Genomic DNA, 20,488 nt, shown 5'->3' on the forward strand with positions numbered 1-20,488 from the left:
AGTAGCATTTTCCTCAGCTGCCTAGCAGAATAGATTTACTACAGCATCATACTGAAAGTGTGCGAAAGGAGCAGGTAAACGTAAAACTATATAGGGTACTAGAGTGAAAAAGTAAGAACATTTGCCTAAACTGTAAAGGTATTAAGGATTCCCAAAACAGATGGGACTGTCTGATTGTATTAGTCTCTAAGCCAGATTGCCCCAAATGAATTGATTTTAGAAAATGATATGAGATATCAATATTTGACACTTAATCAGTGACCAGGGTGCATAAAGTTATGGAGAGGCTAGACAAAGCAAGGTCTTTGGCCACCATAAGTTTAACCAAGTGGAAGGGCAGAATCCCCTCACCTCTGATGTCAAAGAGAAGACCACATTGTCCACCACTAAAGGTCTTTTTCAATATAATGACTTACCTACCCTTTGCAATTCATGGAGTTCTTGTCACTTTTTAAAGTCTCATGGATAAAGTGCTGAAACCTCGCACAAGGTAGTTAGTTGCATACCCTGATTAATGTAATAATTTATTTATTAGGAACCTCACTTGTCCACACAGCAAGCTGCATTGGATTCTTTAAGACTGGCAGGACTTGTAGTTATAATTAATTTTAAAGTAAGCTTTGTAGGACAGACATCAGACATTTCATTTTGTTCATTTATACTTAGGATATATGATTGAAACAGAGCAATTCAATCCTACACAAATAAAATTAAAGCTGTTAGAAACTGACTGATAGCCAGTACCAAATGACAAGTAAAATCATATTTAGGACTAGCAGACTGGTATAGAAATTTTGTACCTAGCTTTGTTATGGTAGTTTGCCTCCTACAGAACTTACAAAAGGTAGGGTGTCTATACACATAAGATGTACTATAGAACCGTAGTGAGGGAGGGGTGATGGCACCACCCTAGGTGTAAAGTGTTAGAGGCACAATCCCAATTGCTGTTCTGTGCATATCGACATTTAGAAGTAAATGCCAGCATTACTTTTGTAGCAAAAACGGAGCACTGTTTTGGTATAAATTGTAGCAATCAGTTTGCCACAGTTTAAAAGAATAAAAGAGCATTTTGTATTCCTCATGTTAGGGGAAGAGTTTTTATTCCTGCTAGGATCTGGAGGGGTGTCAGATCATAGAACAGCAGCAGGCTCATTATTAGTTAGCTACACCACTGTATATACTAATTCATCTGAAGTAGAGCTGGGTGCTGTCATGTCTCAAGAAGTAGGTGGTGAGGAGCACCCATTCTGCTAACTTAGCTGTAAGGTAAGGCTTTGACAAAAGGCTCTGTCACAGAGTGGGACTGTGATGCTGCTATGTGGGCATTAACTTCTTTGCAGTATAACCAGCTAAGATGGCTCTTCACTTAATAACTGACCATATGCTGTTGAAGTAGTTGTACAAAGAACAGGATGTAGGAAAGCTTCCCAAAGCTCTGCCACACTAGACCTTTCACTTCAAAATCAGACTTAAGCCTTGCAACAGCCACATGAATGTGACTGAGTTATCCTGGTCTCATAACAAATCACATTCAGTATAGAACCGGGGCTCTATGCTGGGGTTCATATTGGCCATTTGATTTGTAAAATGGTGAGTATACAGTACCTATTACAGAATAAAAATGTGTACCAACATGTGTAGTCCATATATTATAGCTGTGAAAACTTAGATAAAATCTAAAGTGAGCCACCTGGAAGAGCATTTCTTAAAAAGAAAGCAAGTAGCCCATAACTTCAGAGATGATTGTTTCTTGCACAGAGGAATTTCATGAACAAAGGGGACAATCTTTGGGAAGCTTGACCAGAAGAAACTATGGAATATGAAGAAGCTATGTGTGGATTTACTCAAATAACACTAGGAACCTAGCTGTGCTTGTGACTGTCCCTAAAAGTTGCAAAGCAGCTTGATTTAAGCTGGACGACCAAGACTACAGGTTGTAAGAAATTGATGCATCCTTTTGAAAGACTGTGACAATGGAGTAAAGTCAAACTATAAGTAACCGCAGTTATCTTAACTAAGAGTATGAATGATTTGGGTTACGTTCTTCAACATAAATAAACTGCACCTGAACAAAGGAGAGAGTAAGACACATGTTGCAGAGTGTTGCTGTATATATGTATATCTATATGTATGTCTATACATGTGTATGTATATATATAATAGATATGTATCTAAGTAGCAAGTGACACTTGGTGCAAACAATTACTTTAAATGCAGTTTATTTACAGGGAAGAGTTAAATACAAAGGGTTCCTATCAGGTAGTCGAACTTTTACAAGTTCAAACCACACATGGTCGAGACCATATGTTCGAATTTGTAAAAGTTTGAGCGTGTGAATGGAAATCTTCATAAGCGGAGGTTTCCATTCACTTCAATGTGATGCGATCTCGGAGTTGGTATATTTAAGTAGCGGGGGTGTGGGGGGTGCAGGGGGGTTGTTCGGGGTTACGGAACTTTGACTATCTGATATAGACCCAAATACAAATGCTCATTCTTAACTTGAACCAGAAAACAAGCACTATTTTGTTTAATATATTTCTGGTTAACTAGAGTCCCAGTCTGTTTAAAATATCTCAATGAAATATAAGATTGTATGCCACTGCTGTGTAATAGAGGGATAAAGCCCTGAATATGACACAGGTGACACAAGTTCGATTATCAGCTCAGGCATCTGAGGAGCTGGCAGGGATGGAGGAAGGGAGTGCCTATCCTGGGAGGATGGGGGGGATATATATCCATTGAGTACCCAATGTGATTAGAAACCAAGGAAGGATGCTGGGAAAACAACCAGAGAGCCCTTCCTAGGGTGGATAGGGCAGCTAGCTGACATCAGCTCCTTGCAAAAGTGAAGAGCAGATCAGCAAGGTCCCTTTATTTTGCTTTCCACTATAGGATATGTCTGTGGATATATGGGGTTAGAGAAAAATAGGAAAAAATACCCTGAAGCAGCATGGTGCAGTCCCAGGGTGCTTCTGTCTCCTGTTTAGCCCCAACTTTTATTGAAGCAAATCCAGAGAAGGCCAGGAGGGGTAGGAAGACTTGGACAAAGAGAGGCACTGGGGACCAGTGATGGTCAGCTGTGGGGACAAAGGTACAAAAAAATGAAATACAAAATTCCTTATAGTTCTAACTTGAGTATAGCAATCTAGAAATCCTGGTTATGCTGCCTCAGATACAGCCAGAGTTTGACTCCTAACACTCTTTGGATAAATCCACATTTAAGTTTGTGTTACTCCATGACTATATCCACAGTTGGTGCCCTGATAGTCTTTACATAGAACCTCAGTGCCTCCTGGTTAGATCCCATATCAAAGCTGCATATATTTAGATTATTTTTTTAAAAGGTTAAATGTACTATGCACTGTAAATTTGTTTTAGAGTAATGAAAATGCTTCAAAATGCATTGTTCAGTAGAACATAATTGCTTTATAGTTTAAATTGCTTGGGAAAATGTTGAAATATTTTAAATTTCTTAGTCAACTGAAGTAAACCTGGAAATGTACATTTTTTTTTGAAATATTACTGATTAAAGAGACTGATTATAAGTTTTGAATGGGTTTGCAAAATAATAGATTCAAATGTCAAAAATATTCACTTTATTCTCTCGCCTGTCATCCAATATGCAGATGACTCTACCCTGATATGCTCCGCCCCCTCTCTGACACAACTACAGGCTATAACACAACAATCCTTCCTAGAAGTAGAATCCTGGCTAACTAACACTAACCTCATACTGAACCCAAACAAGACCAAACTCATGCTCTTTCTCCCCACCAAAACACCCAATCCCTCAGCCACTTTTCAAATCCACTCCTTCAACAACACAATTATAAACACCAGCTCACATATCAAATTACTAGGTGTCACAACTGATAGAAAATTAAAATTTGACCTACACCTCTCTTAAACCATTAAAAAAAGCACACAACAAACTAGGCTCTCTTTACCAAATCAATCCTTTCCTAACTAGCCATTCTAGACTAAGCATCACCAGGACTCATCTCTTATCTACTGTTCTCTATGCTTCTCCCATCTTTACAAACCTTAACAAAATTGACCTTACCAAACTTGAATCAGCCTACAATAAAACAGTCAAGTTCGCCACTAGCTTCCCATATAGGTCCCACCACTGCTCTGCCCTGCAACAAATAAAGCAGCTAGAATTCCCACAACAACTAACTTATACCCAACTTGTCTTTACTTATCAACTAATATACCAGCCAAACAGAACCCCAGCCCTACAATTACTCCAACCATATACCAACACTCGGCAACTCCGATCCTTGCACAAAACACTCTTCCAAGTATCCAAAAGCAACAACAAAGCCGGGGACGGATTCTACTCCCACCACATTTCTAAACTTTGGAACTCAATCCCTCAACACATCCTAAATGCTACCAACCTACACCAATTCAAAACTCTGCTGAAAGACCACCTCACTAACAACTGGCTTTGCTCCTGCACCAAGCCAGGCTAATACCACATAAGCCCACATCAAATTTCATCTCCTAAATTTTATAGTCTCCATGTATACCCCACTCCCACTTGCTAACACCACCTATCAGCTACCTACAATAAGAGTATAATTTGATAATTTATTTTTTTTTTTTGTAAGTGTATACATATGTACACATATTAAAGTATTAAAGTATCCTCAAATGATCAACTAAAGATGGACCCCTGCCCTCACAAAAAAAAAAATATATATATACACACATATATATATATATATATATATATATATATATATATGACTTTACTATATTTTAATAACGTACTCTAACCTTGTTTTCCCGCCTTACTGAACTAGAATAGTCCAGTCTTCAGAGTTTGCTGATCCCTGGGCTTTGTCTTGGTTCCTGTGCTATTCCATATCCTTATTTGGATAAAAGGAAGCGTCTTTGTTCACCAGTGGGAGTGGGGAGCACTGAGCGGCCTATTTGTCCCTAGAGGAGTGGTTCCAGCCAGAAACTTGTAGTCTATTGGCCATTTTGGGTCAATTCCTAGCTCTTTCAGCCCCCTGTAATAAGTATTCAACTCAACACAGCTCCTCGTGGTGTCCTGCAGAGTTCTACAAGCAGCAGAGAGCAAAAGAGTGACTTTTTCTACAAGCAGCAGAGAGCAAAAGAGTGACTTTTTCCTGATTTAAGTATTTTTCTGGCTTTTGATTATTTACTGTGTTCATACAGCTCTGCATTCTATTTAAACTGTTTTTGTGTTGATTAACTGTTTTGCACTTTTAAAAGTTATTTGTTGCTTAATTTTACCTGTAGGCTAACACACTCAAGTTAAAAGCATTTATAGCATTTACTGTCTGTTTTTCTTCTGTTTTCTGCAAAAAAAAAAAAAAAAAAAATCTTGTTTACTGAACTAGAATAGTCCAGTCTTCAGAGTTTGCTGACCTCTGGGCTTTGTCTTGGTTCCTGTGCTATTCCATATCCTTATTTGGATAAAAGCCGCTTTTGGTTTTGTTCACCAGTGGGAGTGGGGAGCACTGAGCCTGTTTGTCCCTAGAGGAGTGGTTCCAGCCAGAAACTTGTAGTCTATTGGCCATTTTGGGTCAATTCCTAGCTCTTTTCAGCCCCTGTAATAAAGCCTGCTTTATTCAACTCAGCACAGCTCCTCGTGGTGTCCTGCAGAGTTCTACAAGCAGCAGAGAGCAAAAGAGTGACTTTTTCTGATTTAAGTATTTTTTCTGGCTTTTGATTATTTACTGCTTAGCGACTGCATTTTCACCTGTTTATACAGCTCAGCATTCTATTTAAACTGTTTTGTGTTGATTAACTGTTTTGCACTTTTAAAAAAGTTATTTGTTGTTTAATTTTACCTGTAGGCTAACACACTCAAGAAAAGCATTTATAGCATTTACTGTCTGTTTTTCCTCTGTTTTCTGCAAAAAAAAAAAAAAAATCTTGTTTTCCCGCCTTACTAAACTAGAATAGTCCAGTCTTCAGAGTTTGCTGATCTCTGGGCTTTGGCTTGGTTCCTGTGCTATTCCATATCCTTATTTGGATAAAGGGAAGCTTCTTTGTTCACCAGTGGGAGTGGGGAGCACTGAGCAGCCTATTTGTCCATAGAGCAGTGGTTCCAGCCAGAAACTTGTAGTCTACTGGCCATTTTGGGTCAATTCCTAGCTCTTTTCAACCCCCTGCTATAAAGCCCACTTTAGATTTAGCGAGAGTTGCCCATAGAGCACCATCGGGCAGCACCGGTTAAACAAGGTTAAACTATTTCTGGCTCCGTAAAGTCTGCTTTTCAATTTTTCCCTTAGAACTTCTCTACTTGCAATCTAAACAGTCTATTCTCTATCTCAAAAGCTCAGCACTTGCTCCTAAAGCATTTTTATATAGGTAAAGCTCAGCACTTGCTCCTAAAGCATTTTTATATAGGTAAAGTACTTGTATACTAAACAAAGTACTACATTAGCCTAGAATCCCCTTGAGTACCCATTTCCCTATAGGTCCCTTCTGACTCAGTTACACAGCAAACTTTATCACTTTTCTAGCATGTCAAGGGTCAGTTGTAGCGTCCTCTCCTGTTCAGCTGGTAAATCTGGGCATCTTGAGGCAATGTTACAATTGCCTCATGTACACAGACAACCCACTCCTTCTCCCACAAAACACAAATACATGTGAGAGATGCAACTATATAGCCAAACTGGAGGCTGAGCTCTCTCAACTCAGGATTGGCAAGACCAGACAGGAGGAGAAGGAAACCACGCACACCACAAACCCAGTTTCACATAGAACTATCACAACTGCAAAACAAACACATAAACACACAAAGAGATACGGAGGCACTGATCAAAAATCTACCAAAACTACAGAGGCCTCCAAAGCAGACACCCAAGCAACTGCCACCTCAAGACATAAGACATGCAACACATAGTTCTCGAAGTCAGTGTGCTAAACAGTCACAGCCCTTAAGGCCAAACACAATGCCAGACACACTTGTTATAGGTGACTCCATAGTCAGACACACTGACGTCCCACTCACCAGACTGAACAAGGAAAAGATCACAGTAAGCTGTCTGTCAGGCACTAGAATCCGCCACATAACACAAGCACTCAGGTCACTCCACAGCAAGTACAAGTATGACTCAGTCATTGTCCATGCCGGTGTGAACGACCTGAGATGTACCTCCCTGGACTACATGAAAAGAGACATAGAGGAGCTCTCAGATTATGTAGCCCAGGCCGGTATGACCCTGACCCTGAGCAGTATCCTACCCTCACCAAGAATGATGCCACAATACAGAGACAAAATGATCAGCTTTAATAATTGGCTTAATTACTGGTGTCATTCTAAGGAGATCCAATGTCTGTCTGCCTGGGATGACATGCTTGAAGCCACGCTGCTGCCGCAAGGGATGGCTTGCACCTGTCACCCTGGGCTTCCGGATATTGGCAAAGGCTCTGCCACCCCCATAGTGCCTTTTTAGGCAAGGCTCAAATGATAAACCTACTAGAAAATAAAATATGAAAACTAAGGGTAATACTGCTCAATGCCAGAAGTCTAAACCTCAAGATGCACACCCTCGAAGCCCTCCTTAGTATGGAGAACATCGATGTCTGTGCTGTGACTGAAACCTGGTTCAAGGCTCCTGAGAGCACCCCAGCACTATCAGGTTATACCTCATATCATGCTCCGCCCCAAAATCCGGACTATCCATATTCATAAAGGATACCCACACCTCCAGGTTAGTGGCAACGCATCGGAGACCATCCAGGTGCAATTAACCATAGGTAAAACTGCCCTACAGTTTGTAACATGCTACAGACCACCTCCTCAAACTCAGGAAACCCACACAGCCTTCCTGAAGACACTGGAGAGTATGAATGTCTCTCCAAACACCATCATATTGGGTGACTTCAACTACCCAAACATAGACTGGGAACATTACTCAAGCCCCAACACCCTAGCCCAAAGGTTCCTTGAGTTCATAAACTCAAATGCTATGGAACAACTAGTTACCATTCCCACAAGAGGAGAAAATATACTAGACCTGATCATCACAAACATGGGGACAAAATGCTCCACACGGAAGTATATCCCTCATTGGTGAGATCAGACCATAAATTAATCTCACTGGAGAGCCACATCCCCCCCACCCCCAGCAAAAGACGACACTGAAGAACTTCTCAAAAGCAAACTTCACACTTCTTAAGACTGGAGTGGTATCCTTCAAGGCGCCCGAGCCAGTGGAAACCACAACCCACGCTGCTGAAACCCTTACAAATGCCTTCTACGAGCACCTCCAGGAATGTATGGATCAAGCAATCCCTAATAAAATCAAGACCCTTTCCACCAAAGGCAGGCTCCGGTCTGGTGGACTCCAGCCATAAACAAACTCTACAACAAGAGGAGAAAGCTACTACATGACAGAGCAAAATCCTAAAAGGGAAGGCATCTCTGATCAATACTAGCAAAAACACGATCACTCATAAAATCATCCAAGGCCAACTTTGAGAGAAAAATCGCTAATGACACAAAAGACAATCATAAAGCCTTTTTCAGCTATGTTAGAAACCTGGGTGGAAACTCCCAGATATGCTCAGAATTAGTCCAAAATGATAAAAAAATCACTGAACCCACAGACATTGCCAACATACTGGCAGACAGGTTCAGTGCAAATTTCTCCCTCCCCAAAAGGAGAAATATCTATCCCACCAGAGTCTAGCCTCCCAAACATCTCAGATGCCCAGGTGAGAGCTGCTCTTCTATAGAGCAAAAAACACAGCATCAATGGGACCAGACGGTGTCCCTGGCTGTGTGCTACACGAACTCAATGAGGAACTAAACCCACACATAAGGCTGCTGTTTAATCTTAGCCTTACTACAGGATACATACCCAAAGAATGGCGCACGGCAACTGTGGTCCCACTCCACAAAGGTGGTGCTTCTCGGACCCTGAAAATTACGCCCCATAAGCTTGACGAGCCTTGTCTGCAAAGCTATGGAGAGGATCATAATGGAACTCATAAATAAAGACATTGGGGACCTACAGACACTGGATCCTACCCAATTTGGCTTTGTCAAGGGCAGATCCTGCCTCTTGAACTTGGTCGACTTTTTGAAACAGTCACTAAGGCCATTGATGAGGGTAAGGCAGTTCACACAGCCTACATTGACCTAGCAAAACACAATACTCCACTCGGGCATCATAGAAAAGCTCACCAGCTTAGATGTAAACCCATATGTCACAAGATGGGTTGCAAACTGGCTCAAGGACAGAACACACAGGGTTAGAGTTGCTGGTGCCATGTCAGACTCTAAGCCGGTGTCCCACAGGGCTCAGTCCTGGGCCCCTCTTGTTTGGCATTTATTTTTCTGAAGTGCAGGCAAACATAGGGGATTGTGGCTGACAAAATTTGCAGATGACTGCAAACTGGGCACCATAATTGACACTCCATCAGACACAGACATCCTCCAGAAAGGTCTCATAGAAATGGATAACTGGTGCCAGAGCCATGGCCTTAAGCTAAATGCCAAAAATGTATAGTCATACCCTTTGGGAAAAACAAGGTAACCCCTAATTACCACATAGGTGGTAATCCATTAAACACAGAAGAAGTTATCAGGGACCTGGGGACCCAAGTTGACAGTAACCTCTCTTTTGACACTCACATTGCCAAAGTGGTTAGGAAGACCTTCTACATTGCCCACCTGATCATGAAGGGATTCACATCCAGATCAGGAGAGGTCATTGTACCCTGTACTCTTCACTTATCAGACCAATGATTGAGTACAACGCCCCATTCGGAATGTACCTTACCCGACACCTGCAGCAGTTGGAAAGACCCCAAAAGTTCCTCACCAAAAGGATAAAGGGCTCAAACATATGTGATGCCCGACTGAAGAAACTCCAGCTCTATTCAGTCGCATACCGTCTGCTCAGAGGTGATCTGTGCCTGACATACAAGGCCATGTCCAACCCGGAATTAATGGACATGCTTCACCTCAAAAAGAGACTTAAACCTCAACACGGATATAAGCTGGAGGGACAGATTCATCACCCAGAGACTCCCTACACTATGGAACAGAATCCCAGTCCATGTGAGGCAGAGCCCCTCAATGACTCTGTTCAAGAGAAATGGGAGATCGTAGGTTTACCCCGGGAATCATCTCTGTATCACTGCTGGACAGAGGCACAGCAGACTAATGGGTATAGTATTCTCATCCTAAGGGGTGGTGAAAGCCACACACACTCTGGCTAGGCTTATAAATGCCCTAGGGCAGATAGCCTAGTATGAACCTATGAACCTATGAACTCCTTTGTATATTGTACTTTCTTTATTGTCTCTAGATATTTCTGTTAAATTCTATGTAAAACCGACACTGTACCTGTCAATGTTCTTGTTTTATTGGAGCTTTTCTCCCCGGGCCTCCGCTGAAAATGGGCTCACACACACAGACGGACTATCCCAGTCAACAAATGTAAAATAAAAAATAAAACATTCCTTTTAAACATGAAAAAAAAACATTAAGGTGATGTCAGGATGTCTAAACTCACTGACTTGTGAGCTGTCATAAAAGATATGGGCATAAAGGTAATTTTAACATCAGCTAATTTTAATATCAGACTATCTCTCTGGTAGCACTCAGGTGCAAAACCCCTTTGTCCATCCATGCTAATTCTAAGCCTGTTGCTGCCCTTAATCCCAACTGAAGACATTACCTTACACCAAAAAATATTCCTTAGTACCACTAGTCATAAAACATTATGTTTTTTTAGTTGACTGATCACAAAAGGAAAATGTAAGGTGTCCTTTTGCAATTGCTATAATTTCATTTTTTTTATTTTTTATTTTTTGCTGACATTTAGAAATTTATGTAATGCACATTGATGATTCTGTACTTTAATGTTAGGGAATATACCCCTATAGTGATGTATATAGTTGTCATTGTTTGTTTAGCCAGATATCACTGCACGGAGTCACTTTGTTTGTCTAAATATGTTCTTTAAAGAATTCTTTACCAGTGGACCACGCCCATGTTGTGAAATAAATATGCTGTTTAAGGGATTAGAATCTATAGCCTTCTGATTCCGCCTGTTTTTATCTTGCTTCTTGATAGCAATTATATGTACCGGATAAATGCATCAGTTGGTTATTTGCTGTGTTAGTATAAATGGGTTTAGAAATACATTTAAATGAAAGAAGTCCCTTATTTATATAGAAATAAAAGGCAGTTACACTGTTTCAAGGGACACATTTAAAGCTCAAAGAGAACTTAAGTCTGGGTAAGGCTTGGTTGCAAGATAATGTCTGGATGCCTTCCAGGATAGTGCTGGCTGTCTTTGCAGGAGGTAAAAGCTATCTGAGGTAGCAAGGGTTGCTTTGGCTCACTGGGTATTATCCTAGGGTCAGTCGCTAAGCTGATTAGACCACTGTTGCTGTACTTTGGTGCCTGTGCAAAAAGGGCCATTATCTTTGGAGTGGAACTTTAACTGCTTGCTAAGCCATACGTTAAACGATTCTCTCAATGAACCAAGACAACTGAATGTAGCTAAACTACCGAAGAGAATGTTAAAGGGTTGTACAAGACTTGTGCATAGCGGTGCACATATTACGAACCAGTCAGCCTTATTCTACACCCATTACTCATGTAGCAAAGGTTTATACAAGGAATAACAGACTTTACAGGCTGTATTCATTTAAGCATAGGATACATAGTTTTGATGCTGTTTCTCTTTGATCATGATATAGCGATGTCTTCCGGCTTTACCCAGTTAGAGGTCATCACAGCGGAATTCCGGTCATGATTGACAGTGGATTTTTACAGTGCCGACTTGCCCGCACACGCATCTATCTACGTTTCTTTAAACGTCACTCGACTGCGAGGAGTACGTACAGACTCCGCACAGAAGGCGCTCTAGCCGAGAATTGAACGGGAGACCCTCTTACTGTAAGACCACAACGGTAACTGCTGCACCACTGCGGTTCTATCTTAGATAATGATGTTGTAACTATATTAGTATGTGTCAGCCAGTGTCAGGGTTATAGTGCCTTAACTAAGCATTGCTAAAAAGCGTAGATTCATAATTGCTGATAACCGGTATGGGGTGAAATCGCAAAATTTATGATATGATGTCCCCATTCCTGATCTCTTATGGGACACAATTAAGGTGTTATTTCCATCGTTGAGAAAGCACCGAGTACAAGTATCTTTCACAGCAATGAGAAGTTTATGTATCTTCAAGATTTTTTCAGGGTTCTTATACTTCTGCAGTAATGTGAGAATAAGGGGAGGTAATGTGTATACACTCCTGCACCCGAAAATTCAATATTTTTTTGCAAACAAGAACAGATACAATTGGAAAACTTGATATGAAGTTACAAGTCTATTCTACTGAAGTGATATACAGTCTATAACTTAGACTTCAACAGAATTTGTTTGTGTCTTTCGGCTTTTCCTGGTTAGGTGTCGCCATACTGGAACGCCGGTCCGCTAATGATTGGTGGTGTATTTTTTAAGTACCGGGTTATCAGCCGTGACGCACAACCTTCAACGAAGGCACGCCCCATTCACGTATGCCTCCGCAGTCCGCACAGATGACGCTCTAGCTGAGAATCGAACGGGGCAACGTTTTGCTTCAACAGAATGTGATACTGAAAAAAAAAACAGAGCAGACAACCACAATAGCTAAATTATATGGTGTTGATAAGACTATTTAAAGTATTTCACAGCACATCTTTAAGCCTTTATCAGGCTTTGAATGATAAGGTGAAATATAAAGCTGCCCATTTCTAGCTTACCCACAAACAGGATTACTGCAGAGGATCACTGGAATACAGAGGTGATATGATGCCTTTTATAAGATCTTAGTTTCATAGAAGGTTACTAGGCTAATGGCCCTAGAGCCCTTAAAAGCCTAGCTATATTTATTCCGAGTTGCTCCAGTTGTTGGTGGTTAGGTGAGTGGAGTTCACAGAGATAAGGGTCTATGGTAGTTAATACCAACTTCTTCTGTCCAGGAGAGACATGGGCACTACACCAGGTGTGAACTTGTGTTCACCCATCCATTAGTGTAGGTTGCTTTTAAAGAGTTCAGGGAAGAACTCTCATGTGAATTGGAAGCTTGTTCCAGAGAAGTGGCAGTCTCTGGGAGATGACCTGTCAGAAGTTAAGATCCCTGGAGCTCATGACCCTCATGCAGTTTGATTTACAAATATGTAGCATTTCCATCAGGACTGGGTCAGATACTGCCCTGTAAGCCAGGCACAGATCATCCATTAGCAATCTGTAGGAGACAGAATACAGTGGCGGGGCTTTCAGTCTTTCTGGTAAGACTTGTTTTGTGTACCCTGTAATTTCTTGGTGAAAAGCCTCTGTGGTCTCTCTTATTGTTGCAGGTGTCTGGTGAGGTACATGCAAAAGGGAGCATTGTACTCCATTATTGGTCTGACGATGGCTGAGTATAATGGAATTATGATTGATTGTCTCTTTCGGCTTTTCCCGGTTAGGGGTTGCCACAGTGGAACTCCAGTCCGCTAATGATTGGTAGTGGATTTTTACGTACCGGGTTACCAGCCCTGACGCACAACCTTCAATGAAGGCACGCCCCATTCACGTATGCCTCCACACAGAAGACGCTCTAGCTGAGAATCGAACAGGACAACGTCTTGCTATGAGGCGACAACGCTACCGCAGCACCACCACTGCAGTGTAGTATATAACATCCTTAAATCTAGATGCGATGCATTTACTTATAAGATGTGCCACATGGAAGGATTTACTTACTACTGTGGATACATGGTGGCCAAAGCTCAGATTGCTATCAAACTGAGTGCCCAGATCATGTACCACTGAGTTTACACTTAAGGGGGTGCTGTCTGTAATGTAATTAGTAGGGATGCCAACTTTCCTGAAGGGAATAATAATGCATTTTTTTGCATTTAGCTTTAATCTGTGGCTTTGTCACCAGTCACTTGTCTGTGCTAACCCTGTCTGCAGTATATTAATATTAGATGGGCATTATTGTTAACAAATCACATGAATAATAAGCTACATCTCTTACTTAGCCTAGATGCCAAAAAGATAGTTTGATTGGCTAAGGTGGGGCTACATGTTTGTAGTACTGAGGTAATAAAATTTCTCAGAGACATTAGTTCATTTGCCATCTTGAAGGGTCAAAACTGAAGGACAAATATAGGTAGGAGAACAAATAAGTAAATGAATGAGATAAGAATGCCCAGAGCCTAAGCTGCTCTTTGTTCTGGTTAAGTCATTGTCTCAAGCAGTTAAAAAAGGGAGAAATATAAGGAGTTAGAAATGAATAACTAACCAACTTTTTTGAATCATTGGGGTTATTCTGTTTAGCGTTATTGGCTTTTGGTGAAATTTCAGGACATTTTGTTAATTAAAAAAACAAAGATATATTATCTTTGATATATCCCATTAGAGAGCACAGAAGAGAAATGTATATGTATTGTGGGATCACCCACAAATAACTTGGTGTAAAGTTGTCATGTTTCCTCTGGGAAATCATTCAATGAGGCCATATAAGCAAATGAAATATATAGAAAGCTGGAACTTGGTGACATTGCCTTTAGAGCAAGGGATCATGGGAGTTAGATTGTCCCTCTTCCCTGTGTAACTGTACTTGATTTGGGCCATGATTTCTTGTCCTTCCAAGCAGATAATCCAGAAATAGCAAAGAAAGATAATTGTATTTATTTGGTGGCTACAGAAAGCTACACTAGTAACAGAAGTGCATTAGTAGTCTGTGGCCTTATGGAATTCATTCTCCCATGTCTAGATGTGTATATTTTGGGATGAGAAATACATCTGTGGGTGTTCTGCTTAGTATCCAAATATCAGATGCCACCAAAAGTAATTGAGATCTTTGGATCACCCACATGTTAGTTAAGAGAATGGATGAGCTGAGAGGAAGCAGGCAATTAATCCAACTGTTCATCAAAGATTATAAACAAAAGTCATACAGTTTTCAGTGACTTACAGTTTTCAGTGACTTGGTTACAGGCAGATAATGAGCTGTTTCACTTATCTACTTACATATGCTTACCTTGAAAACCATGGCTGGTATAAATCCTGAGCTGGATGGTATTCTAGAGTCTTGGTCAAGAAGGAGCCTGTCTCAAGAATGTCATTTTTATTTTTGAGAAAGATGGGTTAAAATAATTTAAAGACCTCAGAAGAGTTTGGTATTCTTTAAAAATTATTTAATAAATAGTGGTAAAGCTGCCATTATTTCCAATCACAGAAGTAACAATGGTTGGAAACATCAGAATCATCAGACAGCAACTGGAGTCGTGGGGGTCACCAGCACAGTTATTATAAGGTCTGAACATTGTTTCATATACTCCATAAGCTGGAACTGTTTTGAAATCTTGAGGAAAGGTGTTAGAAGGTTCACCTATGAGAAGAATACAGGGAAAAAAATGGCAGCATTTAGTGAATCTGTTAGTAACCTTCTCTGTTAAATCTCTGCATGTAAAGTGCTCTTATATAGAGTTTATATATATATATATATATATATATATATATATGAATTTGACATTTGTTGACCAGGAATGTCGAGCTGAGAGAGAACCATTTTTCAGCGGAGGGCTGGGGAGAAAAGCTCCACAAGAGTACAAACATAGTTTATGATAGTAACAATTTTTGATTAATATTACAGTAAGAATACATAATAAGTCCGCTATATTAACAAGTAAATAGTACAAATAATGCTATTAGCCATATGAAAAAGCTATTGGGAGAAGTTGATAAGGTAATCAACAGTACTTCCTGACACTGCACTGGCTAGCCAGAATGTGTCCAACACTGTCCTTCTCATAATGGATATCTGGAATGGATGGCTTATGGAGCATGTTTTGGTCACGTGAGGGACCAAGTTGTTAATGAGCAAAAATAGAATGAACAATGCTGAGCATACGGGGCTTCGTTTCACCAGACATGTCTGCATTAAATGTGTGGACAGTAAATGTAATCTATGCGATCTCTGTACTATGTCTCTCCACCTTGACATTTCAAAATGTGGTCAGTCTGAAAGGCTTCCCTGCACTACCACATCCTCCAAATATTGTATATATCAACTCCATCATCACACAAAACTGAGGAAAGGAGAACCTTCCCAAAATGGTTCACTGTGGTTTGGGCAGTCCTTGTTTGAATGTCTACTGAGTCCATGGTTGTGGTGTCTTTAAGTAAATCCCTACTGAAAGATACAGCAACCTCAGACTTGGTTTATATAGTTAGTAGGGTCCAGAGAGATGTTCTTAGGCTCCAGGGAGATACAGCCATTCATACCGGAGAGATGCAGGGTGGGGGCGACCCCCCATAATAAGACATTTATCTTAAAATACTTCTTTTTTAAACACCTTTATTGAATTATCACTTGTGACACAGGCAAATTTACATTTATATAAAAGTAATCAAACTGTATTAACAAGTTCACGTTTACAATCATTATACTTCTGTTGCTATACATCATATAACCTAAGCAACATTACATAAATTATTTAATTCCTGCCCTTTTTTTTTAAACAAGAAACATCTTTATTAAACCATCACTTATGACATAGGCAATCGTACATTTATATAAATGAAAACAAACCACACCAACACAACCCTAGATGCAAGCATTTTACATCACAAGTCATACTGACACACTCCCAGTTGCAAACATTGTACATCACTTGTAATCCACCCAATTATTTTCAGTCAAACATTACATAGCTCATTTAAGTCTTGCCTTATTTTAAACCTCATTCTTCCCCTGTATGTATTGTTCCCACAACTCCAATTTTATCCTATATAGTTAGCTCCTACCCTTTTTGTAAAGATCTCAGTTCCAGTTGTTTTACCTCTTTTACTATATTCACTACTTCTAATATAGTTGGTTTAGATTTTGATTTCCATTTTCCAGAAATTGCTTTTTTGGCAGCCACCATAATTAGACACAGCAAGGCCTTACCATGTCTAGGCAATTCCGATTCTGTATCATAGCTCAAAACAATCATCTCCCTAGTCACAGCAATCTGCCCAACTAGCATCTCTGACAATGTATCCCATAGGGAATCCCTAAAGTCCGCCAACTCACCGCACTCCTGGAAAATATGTTCCCAATTACCTCCTTCTTCCTTGCCACACCTCCAACATTTCCTGTCCACCTGAGGAAAATTTTTCTTGAGTCTACTTGGGATATAAAAATATCTATGTAAACATTTCCAAACAAAAATTCTAAATCTTCTAGATTTTGTTGCATATTTGGGAGGCATACATATATCCTCCCATTGTTTCTTTGTGAATTGCTTATCCAGTCTCTCTTCCTAATCCTTTCTAATCTCATCTGATTTATTCTTATAGTTATCATGCAATGATTTATATGGTCTACTAATTATTAAATTTTTAATGGCAGCTTCTGTTCTAGACTCTAGTAAAAACTCTACCAGTGCTGGTCGTTTGTTTAGGACCACCCTATTTCTTTCTGTTTGCTTACACACTGATATCTGTTCTTGATAAGGAAGGCATACCTTGCAGTCCAAATAAATTCTTGGCGTCTTCCCATTCTATCATCTTTCCCTATCTAGTTATTTGCATCCAGTACCTTGGTTTCTTTGCCAGTTTTATCCAATAAATTCCAGCCCCCTCTTGTCTATTGTCTATATTCCTAATTGCAGTCATCCCTGTTGGCAGAATTTCCTTTCTCCATTCCTGTGTTGGCTTAGTTCTTAGGATACTTTCTGCTATTTTATTGATATAATATTCTGCATGATTGTTATTATTCTCCTTAAAGGCCTGCTTCCAAAATCCCAGTCTTTTGAGCTTCCCCCCCTGTTTCATCATCATAACTTTCCACTTTGAATTATAGTTTTCTACTTGTGCTATGTATAGGAGCCTTAACTGCATAGCTCTGAAATACCCCTTAAATCGAGTAATCCCAATCCTCCCTGTTCTACTGGAAGAATCAGCTTATCCCACTTGAATTTTGCCATCTTCACCTCCCAGATAAAGTCCTTCAGCTCTTCATTAATTGCTATCCACAATTTCTCCTTTGTCTGATAAAAATATGCCTGACCTGTGTACAAGACTAATGGGACTAAAAACATTTTAACTGCTTGTATCTTATTATCCAAATCCATGTAATAAAGCTTCCAGTTTCTCAGTTTTTGTATTATCTTTAGTCTCTTCCCACATATCCTTTGCTGCCACACCAGAATCATTTTAATCCATATTCCTAAATACTTAATTTTATCATGTCCCCATAAATATGGATATTGGTGAACCAATTCATATGTGGGCACATAATTTACAGCTATTGCCTTTGTTTCAGCTTCATTAGTTTTGTATTCCCAAAAGATTTGAAACTGTCTCAGAATGTGCCACAACACTGTAATATCTCTTTCTGATTCTGCCAGGTATAAAATAATATCATCTGCAAATAGAGACAGCTTTTTCTGACTACCATACTAATTATATCCTTGAATTTCTGAGTCCCTTATTTTCTTTGCCAATAGTTTTAAATAAAATGCAAATAACAAAGTGGAAAGAGGACACCCCTGCCTGGTTTGTCTGCTCAAGCAGAAATTATCAGAGAGGACCCCACCCACTTTAATATTCACCTCCGATCCCTCATATATCCTCCTAATCAAGCTTATATATTTTTTAGGAAATGCAAATGCTTCTATTGCCCTGCTCATAAAGTCCCAGTGTATTCTATCAAGTGCTTTCTCTGCAGGAAGACCCACCAACAACAATGGCATTTTCTTACATTTTGCTTCCCTGTGGATCATCAATGTTCTGTTAATGTTATCAAATGTTTGCTGCCCCTCCACAAAACCGCACTGATCCATATCTATCAATTTTGGTATTACTTTTGTCATTCTTTTAGCCATTATAGACATGAACACTTTATAATCATGATTCAGTATTGAAATGGGCCTGTATGAAGTTGGGTCTGATGGATCTTTACCTTCTTTAGGTATTACAGCTACCAAAGCTTTCATCCAGGATGCTGGTACTTCTCCTCCTCTTAAAATACTGTTAAACAAAACCTTCCAGATCTTTATCAGTTTTTCCCTCCTTGCTTCCAAACTTCCACAAGAATACCATCTGTTCCTGGGGACTTTCCTGTAGATTGGTTATACATCATAAATGTATCTCATCTCTTCCTATCTTAACAGTTAGTAATTGAGTCTCATCTGCCTCTAACCTTGGCATATTTAATTCTTCCATAAACATTTCCATTTGTACCTTTTCTTGATTTCCATATTTCTCTGCTTTAAACAAACTTTCATAGAATTTCCAAAATATTTCTAATACCTCTATAGGATCTCTTGTTACCTTCCTTGTTATAGGCTCCCTGAGCTTGGTGACCGCCCTTTCTACTTTCTGTTGCCTGAGTTGTGCTAAAAGTTTTTATGCCTCTAGTGATTTTATCAAAAAATAGTTGCTTCACCGCAATCTTTCTAAACTTGTGTTCATTATCAAGGTAATCCCTTATTTTCTGCTTAGCATGCTGCAGTTGATCCTCTTCTTGTTCTGTGAGATTCCCCCTATTCTGAACACTTTAATATTGATCAGTCCCTCTAAATAATTCTTGTTGTTTCTTAACCATAGCTCCCTTTCTTTTATCTCCACCCTATTTTTAAATTCCACATTAATTTTATCCCACTCCCTAGTTATATTTTCAGAAGTAATTTCTATCCTTTCAAATAGCTCATGAATAATCTCCACTACCCATTCCTTAAATTCCTCTATTTTTAACATATAGGTGGGAAAGCACTAATGTCTCATTTTTATTTCATTACCCCGTGTTTTTATTTTAGTCATTATTGGCACATGATCAGAAATAGTTATTGGATACGTATCAAGACCTTCAATTAAATGCACATGTTCCTATGAAATGTTAATTCTGTCTAGCCTAGCCTAGTTTTTATATCTTGGGGAACAATATGTCTATTCATTCTGAACTCCTATTGCTGAATTCATATCTTCCATGCCAAATATTTTCATAAATTTCTTCAAAAATATACCCTACTTTGTTATGCTTTCCCTTATGCCCCCCCGACACATCTTCACTGCTGCAAATCAAATTGCAGTCCCTACCTATAAGTAATATTCCTTGCTGAAAACACATGCTTACAGTTCTTAAAACTGAACAAGAAGAAAGAGAGAAGGGAGAAAGAAAGGAAAAAAAAACAAGGAACAGCAACACCTATGTACAATCCCCATTACAATTAAAAATAACTGAGAAAACTGTACTTTATAGCATGCAAAGAAAACCACACACCACAAAATAGTACAGTTAATTTTCTCCTCTCTCTCTTCCCGTTCCCAAAACATTTTCCGAACATTAATGACATAAAGTAGGGCATATACTTTAGAGTCCCCCAAAAGTCCAACAAATTCTGAAAAAGTTCAATATTTCCAGATTTTCTTGTTCTGTCATATTTCACAAATATAAGTATTGCATTGTAATCCCACATTAAGTTACTGGTTTTATTACTGTTCACCTCC

The 20,488-nt window shown here is 39.6% G+C and overlaps 1 protein-coding gene across 2 annotated transcripts in view; it reads left to right on the forward strand.

Annotated features, from left to right (window-relative positions):
- Nucleotides 1–11,810: 11,810 nt before the first annotated feature.
- The window catches only part of LOC122793603 (F-box only protein 6-like), a 376,976-nt gene continuing 368,298 nt past the window's right edge, over nucleotides 11,811–20,488 (forward strand). The window contains exon 1 of one of the 2 annotated variants that reach the window (XM_044061777.1): nucleotides 11,811–11,922. The gene's annotated coding sequence lies outside the window, so the exon portion shown is untranslated. The remainder of the gene's footprint in view (nucleotides 11,923–20,488) is intronic. The other variant, XM_044061778.1, reaches the window with a different exon arrangement.

This window comes from Protopterus annectens, chromosome 2.part0 (assembly GCF_019279795.1).
Source record: "Protopterus annectens isolate FY-2018-M chromosome 2.part0, PAN1.0, whole genome shotgun sequence".
Classification (NCBI taxonomy): domain Eukaryota; kingdom Metazoa; phylum Chordata; order Ceratodontiformes; family Protopteridae; genus Protopterus; species Protopterus annectens.